The sequence below is a fragment of the Formica exsecta genome, unplaced genomic scaffold (genome assembly GCF_003651465.1).
Source record: "Formica exsecta isolate Colony F162 unplaced genomic scaffold, ASM365146v1 scaffold238, whole genome shotgun sequence".
In the NCBI taxonomy this organism is placed as follows: domain Eukaryota; kingdom Metazoa; phylum Arthropoda; class Insecta; order Hymenoptera; family Formicidae; genus Formica; species Formica exsecta.
Window position 1 is genome coordinate 129,055 of NW_021849660.1, and position 8,558 is coordinate 137,612.

Sequence of the window (8,558 nt, forward strand, 5' to 3'; positions counted from 1 at the left end):
CATTTTGACTACCGGCTTCAGGAATGGCAGCAGCTTCGTCGCTGCCATTTACGACCAAGGGATTCAGATGCGCTAAATTAATGAGTCGCACAAAGGAAGGAGACTATTGTGCTAGACTGTATCGCGAGGTTGCATCGCGTTACGACGTGGGCGTGAGGATTTCGAAAGGCGCGGTCTGATCATGTACGAGTGGAAACTACTGCGCGACTTAAACGTGACTAAACGGTGAGCCGCGAACTAACATTTACGCGCGAATACCAATGTTGTTTTTATCAGCCTTATCGTGGAGGATCTCCAGAACATCGTTCAGCGATGTCTCGTGTATAATTCGAATCGTTGGATCGTAACGAAACGGAAAACCCCGTTACTTTGAGGTATATTTTTAGAGCTACAAAGCTATATTAAATCTGTCCCAATATCATTTTTTATATTTCGAAACGCGGAAGTAAAAAGACGTAAGAGAAAGACAAAAATAAGTTAGCCAATATTCGAAATAGATGAGACAACTGCAATCACACAATATCCATTAACATCGACGAAATTAATCGTAAGATATATGTACGTATAAACGAGAAACACCCGATTTTTCAAGGACTCTAAATATATATTTACATATAAACGTGGAGCACTGTGCGGAGAAAACACTGTGCGCGTAAGATGAGGGGAAAAAGTAGCCGCGAGAAATTAACGTTGAAGAAATTAGATGTCGGACGAACAAGCCGTTGAATTTTTAAGGGTCTCAAATATAAATGTGTCAACGGAGAACCGCACATTTATACCGTAGGCGTCGGCCGCTCTACGTCCACGCTCCGCGCGTCGTCGGGATTCACTGGTGCGCCGCGTCGCTCCGCTCCAAGCCACGCGCGCGACGAGCGGAGGAAGGGGAATGGAGCTCTCCGTCAGCTCTATTACACATCGGTGGCTTTTTGGAGCGCTGAAGAAAAATGTGTAATTAAAGCGTAGCTACCTATGTACCTGTGTGCCGGCGAGACGATGATGAGGGAGGATTGCGCGCGCGCAAGCTCAAGCCGAAGCTGTCCATTGTATCCCATACGAAATTCTCCGATGGCCCTTGTTTTCCTTTTTTTTTTGTTTGCGACTGTCACACGATGAAATAATACAAAGTGCTCAAAAGCAGACCACGTTCTGTCTACCATATTTTTCATCTAAGAATTTTAGATGAAAATTATAAAGATGTATAATATTGAATCTGGTGACAAATCTCACGCTATTCCTTAGATATTTCGTAGAATACACTCTTTAAAAGATTTATAATTCGCTGTAAAATTCAAGACAGAAATTTATTTATAATTATATATACTGCATCTCTCTTACTTTATCTAATATGCATGTATTTTATATACATATATACTTTAATTCTTCAAATATATATAATACAGCATTATAGATTTCTATCACAAATTATATATACATTACTTAAATTAGATTATAAAAGAAAAACTGATCACAGAGTTCATAGATGCATATAGTAATTCGTTAAATCTAAAAATAGAAATTAATGTTAATCCTTTCAAAATACACGATAAGTATATGTTTTATCTATCGCCTTTATTGACGATAGATCGGTCCTTCCGGGTGGAAAATGCTGCAATGGCGATATGGGCGGTTTTTATTGAAGTACCTGCTGCGCATTTGCCAAGGCTATGATAAGCAATTTTAAATCGTTATATGTGACGTTTATCGGCGTGGCTCGTCGCCACGCCGCTTTGATGCGTTATTTCGTCTCGTCTATCGAGCGCACGCCCCACAACGGGCTTTCCATTTCTGTTCTTATATGAAAACAATGTGCTCGTAACGCGAACACACTAATACTATAATCTGTATTCTCCATAAATTATATGAATCCGTTTTGTATATTACGTACAACGTCCCATCCAGGAAAATGCACGTTTTCCCGTTATCTCGGGTACTAAATTGCAACTGTCAAACTTTAATTCGCATCGAATTTCTATCATTTTCCGTGTGAAAAGCCTATCTGTTTACACGTATTTAGTTACATTTGTATCTGTTACATATAGAAATAAAAAGGGAAAAAGTGAGAGAAATTGAATATCAATATACGCGAAATCCCGTCAGCCGAAGAACCAGAGAATATATTACATACATGAAAATCTCGTAAAACACAAATATAATATCATTACAACTTGTCAGATAAGTACATTGTGCAATATTCTCTAACAAAGAGATCAATATAGAATAAGTTCGTGACAGTTAAATTAAATTCTAAAAAATTAAATGCTAGCTTCTTTTCTGTTTTTATTTAGAACGAGAAATGTAGAATAAATAAAGAATATATATTTATATGCTCTTTTTTCAATATCACGAAAGAAGAAAAATTGCGTAGATACTTACTTTAAGAATAAGTTATCCATTGCGAGACCGATGAACCGAATGTGTATAAGGACCTTTTCATTAATCGGCGGAATAATCGACCCGTTTACTTTTATCGGAGCACCCACTCGTTCAGAGTCCGCATCTCTCGCGGATATAGAGAGAGCGAAATGTACCGTAAATAAATCCATTATCTGTGATCATCTTCAACTGATCACCGCACGAGATTCCCCTCCTTCTTCGCCATCACCCGTAATAATTTTACGAAACGGGCCGAGTTCCGGGGACGGTCGCGAAAATATTTTCGCAACCGATGCGGAGAGAGAGAATTCTGCGGCGCGACACACTCGCGAGATCCTGTCCTGAAATATACCGCGCGTGTAACACGTGTTTTCACGGCGTTAATAAAACGCGCGTGCCGATCTTACGTCAAACACGCGTCGTTTCCGAAAAAACGAAGAATCGCTTGTTTTACTCAGATTTTTACGCGAAAGCAGCGAAACGATAAAGTATCTAAAAAATACTACAAATCTGTAAGAACTTTTAATATAAAAGAATAATAGAAAATATCGTTTCTTATTATTGTGCTAATAAAAAGCACAACGATAAATAATTAAGATCCTATAGATACGATATAATATTAATACGCGCAGTTATGAGACAATTAAGGAACTAAACGATAATAGAGTAAGTTGTAAAATGTTTCGACGAAAAAATGAGAGAGATAAGTGAATGACGGGTACTTAATTCCGATCAAAAAGTCATGCGTATCTGATAACATTCGTATTACTCAAGATCTGATTTTAAAGAGAACTCTAATATTTCGCATGCAAATTACAAACCCTAGACGCCCTAGACCCTACGCTACATTGCTCGTGGAATGTTGTATCATGTGTCGCGCATGCTGGAAACCACTGCAGCAACGGACACAGCATCGTCGTCGTCAGCAAGGCAAATCAAATATAGTATTTTTGAAGCCGAGAACACGCGCGAAGCGAACTTAGAAGTTTCTACTAACTGAAGAGTCTGTATCTAATGTTTCTAATGCTGATATCGCTCGTCAAAGTGAGTTGTCGAGCAAAATCCGCGACACGACGTGAAATAGATATATATATATGTACCGAAGTATTCAGAATGCGTTAAAAAATCCGGAAATTGTGCATTCAGAATATATAGATGTAGACATTAAAAAAAAAAAAAAATGGGACGAGAGACGACGAATTTCAGAGATACGATACAAACTCATTCAGTGCGTTGCCCCGACGCGCGTCCCGCCTCGAGATACGTACATCAGTATCGCGACGACGCACTTCGCGGTATCCTGCGGCGACGTCATCGAGGGATGATGCTGTTTGCTGGGTCCTACCGGTAGATCGACAGCCAGACGGTGGCCGCCCTCCCGCGAGTCGCCGATATGAAGGATGAGACGCTCAACTCTTTCGGGACACCCCCTGGAGGGATACACACCCTCGTTGGCGTTCACTTGGCGAGATACCGTAAACACTGTCGTTCCGCGGATGGACCTCCGGATATCGCGAACGTTTCCGGGAACGACGGTTCTCTTTCTCCGTCGAGATGTGTATGTATGTTTATGTGTGCGCCGCTCTATTTATGTATGTATAAAAGGCGCGTCGTGCGCAAAACAATTCTCTTTCTCTGCTCTGTCCGGAGTGTTGTTCTCTCGGGAAAGCCGCAAATAGTTCTCTCTCGCGAATATAGACTGGGTTTTTACATACGTCCCTCTTTTTTGGCGGGAGAGGCAGAGACGGTGGTACACACTGTGAAGAGCGAAAGACGGACGGGGAGAGGCAGAGATGGAGAGCGAGAGAAGAAGAGAGAGGAAGTGTGTATGGGGGCACCCCTCCTCGCCTCCTTCTCTGCTCGTTGGCCCTCCCGCCTCTGGTACTTCGATCGCGACCATCCGCGGGATGCTGTCGACTACTGCACGAGATGCGCCGAGAAAATCCCTACGTTCTCCGTGCCCCTCCCGGCTTCGCGGGCTATCTCGTTGCACGGGCCTGCGCTCTCCGGATGACGTCGCACGGCGACGACGTCGTCGCGACGCTCGCGCCGAGACGCCTCGGTGCGCTTCGGCCAAATTGCGACATTGTTTTTATATCTCTATAGAAAAAAAGTATAGAGAATGAAATGATGTAATAGAATTGTTGTAATAGAGTTATTATCTTGGAATTAAAATATTATGTATTATAAGATTATCTTGGAATAGAGTCACACAAACGTTCGTGACGCATAAGAATTAAAGATAATCGGCCGAAATCGATGCGCACCGCATATTAAGAAAGCACTCGCCACATCGTGGTTCATTTAATCTTTATTTCATATTTGTACACGCCCTTAGCATGCCACATACAATCAATATAATACAGTCCAACGCAGCCAAGGTAGAAGTAAAATACAAAAAATATATATATTTATATATTTATATATATATTTATATATGTATACTCTACGCCGAGAGATATTATTGTTACCACGATGTGTGTGTGTTATAACGTTGAATATATTAGATGGGTAGTAGCTAAGAGTATAATACAAAGAAGAGTGCTGTGGATACGGTAGGACACGTAATTCGGATTGAATGTGGTGCGATTTCGTGCGGATCGCAAGGGATCTTTTACGGGCTTGGCAATCTATCTCTCTCTTTCTTTCTCTCTCTGACCATGATCTCGATTAATAAAAAGTCTCTGGTTCGATCAACTATATAAATGTATAAACTAAAAGAAAGCAATGAGCTTCCTAGAAATTGAAAATCACAGTTTGGCGCCGTTTATCCGTCCGTAATCTACATACGCAGAGAAACGGAAGAACGATTTAGCGTCCAACCTTCGTGCGAAGTATACTCAACGAAAGCGCAGAAGTTTCCTAGCCGGTTGTTAAGTATGGCATGAGAAAGGTTCGACCGCGAATTCGGGAAATTTCTTTCGCAAACGTTCTCCGAGCGATCATCTAATTACATCCTGTCAGTTCATCATATCTTATCGCATTTCGAACTTTTACTCGCAATTTTACTGTTCATTTAAAGCGTGTCGAGACCTCTTGTAAGGCCAATTGGACACAAAAAAAAATTATGAACTATTTCGATTTTATCTCGATGAAATGAATTACACAACGAATTCGTGAAATAAATTACAACGAATTCGCCGATACATTAATCCGGGAGTAGTAACAAATGTCCCGCCAGAGTATAACAACGTTGGACACTCGCCAGGAAGATTAAATAAATCCACTTAAAAATATGAGGAGAGAAATTTATATAAATAACAATTCTCTGTCAAAGATTGTAACATGCGACGAGCACGTGAATCTCGTCCAACTGCTAGCGGGTTAATAGTCTTAGACGATACAATTTCGTAAATAGTTTGCATATACAATTTTTTAGCCCCGTCAATTAAAGACGGTCACCGGGAAAAAGATGTTCTCAATAAAAAGAATGATCATTACTGAACGTAAAATCAATCGATCGCTACTCGGCAAGCCGACAATTCTTTTTTTTTTCTTTTTCTTTAACATACATACTGCTTACACAGCCATAAGTTTTCTCAAACTCGGCACGGAGACGCCTTCGTCGCGATAGTCTAACGCGCGGATATAACCGGTAAGCATTTATGGCAGCGTTACGAGGCCTGCTTAGGGTATTGCGATTGCCGTAAAAACGAAAAGAACTTAATTCAAAACGATGAAACGATAAGATAATAGTTCATGAGAGTCAAACCATGTCAAGCCTTGTCAAGCGATTTTTTCGCAATCGCCGTAAAAGGATTTCTTTGCACGATTTAAGACGAGAAACTGAAAAAATCGTTTGATCAATTGACATATGATGACTGTATTAACAATATAACGTAAATGAATAATTAACGTAACTCAACTAAAAATAAAATCGATATATATCGATTTAGATATCGCATAATCTGACTTACTCCTCATCTAGGCGGGCGGCAGGGAATCAAAACGGAAAAAAGAAAAGGCGATGGTAGAGCAGAGATTTTTAGAATATACCATATTATCGTACTCCTTCCTCGTTTCTTATCAAACATAATTATTTAGATGAGAAACAGATTTAATTGAAAAATAAAGAAAACAATAAAATTGTAATTGATGCAATGATTGTATTTAATAACATAATTAAGTCCCTTTGCCATTTCACTTTTAGATTTTTGCCATTAATTGACGTATCCCTTTTTACAAACTCGCGATAAATTATCCCTCTTCTTTCTCACTCTTGCTCTATCACCCTCTTGTATCTCCTTTTACATCACCGTTTACGCAGGATGGTCTTTGTATTTCGTCGGAACGTACATTCTCAGTCGCGAGACTTTTCTCCGACCACCTCGTAGATGACATATTCTCTATAATTCCTCTATCATTTACGCGTGTGTGTGGAATATATTTTTCTCTCTCTATATTTTATAAAATACATTAGTTTACAAACAACGTGGATTAAGTGTCGACGCCCTGCGCGGGAGTCATCGCAGCTCAGACTCGATCGTGGAAATTAAGGAGGAGCATGGGGGAGGGGAGTGAAATCGGGAAACGTGTGCATAACGCAAGTTGAGTTTGGAAGAACGGCAGTACTCAAGTTCCGCATAATATATTCGGTCGCTACCGCTGCGTATTCAAAGTTCAAGAAACTCTCCTCGTACCTCTTCGTTTAATAAATTCTCCGTCTGGATCGATTGTCAAGTCGTTCCACCTAACTCTTTGTCGAAAGGGATTGAAATTTTTATTTATAAAAGATGCTTCCTGTGACATTTCTTTCTCTATCGAACTATCGAATCGCGAAATTGTTACAATCCGGCGATAATATACGAGCGTTTTAACAACGTGTTAACGTGAAACAATTCGGATATTACTCTAAGTTAATGATATATATGGATATTTCAAGGCGCGACAGAAAGATCGATGTGTTTCTCGCACACGGATGTACGTATACTCGGAGACGATAAAATTCTAAAGTAGCATTTCTCGACGATTTCCAAGTGGGAGATTTTCACACACAACTAGAAATTAATTATATATATTTAAACGCTACTATGTGTCGCATATGGGGAGTTGCTGAAACACTGTAGCGACTTACCTGCAATTTTTACGCAACAAGCGAAAACTACACCGATGAAACGATAAAAGCTCTCGATAAATTTGTAATCGCAATATTACCTATAGCCTACGTCTATCATCTTTTTCAATGACGACCGATGACCACGGAAAGAAAAAGGGATTTTTTTCTCTTCGTAACAAGATCGTTTAACGGAGCTGTGCGACCGATTGGCAAAGACGTCGATCAAGAACAATAAGACTATCTCTTATCGCGCTACATACATATTTACAATTCCTCTAGCATTACGCGCTAGAACGCCTTTTTCCTTCGCGTCCGAAACATGCACTAACATAGGAAGCAATGGGAAGGTATCTATTCAGAGAACATATCTTTTTCTTTTGCTCGCCTGCTACAGAATAAGTTTTCTTATCGGAACACACTATTAAATAAATATACTGTCTGTAAAAACATTGGTAGAAGCGCCGCATGTGAAAGCTCCATAGAAGCTTCAAAAGTCATCCTTTCTTACATAGACGTCGATATACTTGATGTAGTGCGATAGTGCATGCTGCGGACGTATCTACATTGAAGCAAGACCAAGTCATCGAATTCTTTTCATCTATCCGCTTTGCCTTTGAATCTGTACAAATCTGTTTTGTTTTGTTGTCGCATTCGCCAGATCGATGTTCGCGCTGAACGTGGAGAAGGTTTAAAAGATTTTTATTAGGCTATCGCGTAATAGATTTCGATTGAACCTTCTTGCAAACACGTTGTAGTCTATCTTCCGCCTTTCTCTACTCGTAATTGATTGCCAGAACAATATTTTTTTTTTGTTCGATATAAAGCTTGAAGCTATTAAATACATACTCTATATTCTCTCTGCAATTAATCTACTGATAACGATGAACGTTTTACGATCTAAAACTGTAAAGAGATTAACCGACAGTTCCGTTTGACTAATGAATGTTTTAATGATAACTTTATTGATACTAATGAAGCAATATATTAAATTATAATATTAAAATTTAATTTTAGCGACAAATCGCTCCATTGAATTAAATATATAATTCGATTTTTGTTATTATAAAACCATTTTACGCTCTCTTACCCTTTCGAAGAGAGCATACAGTTATTACAAAAAAAATATATA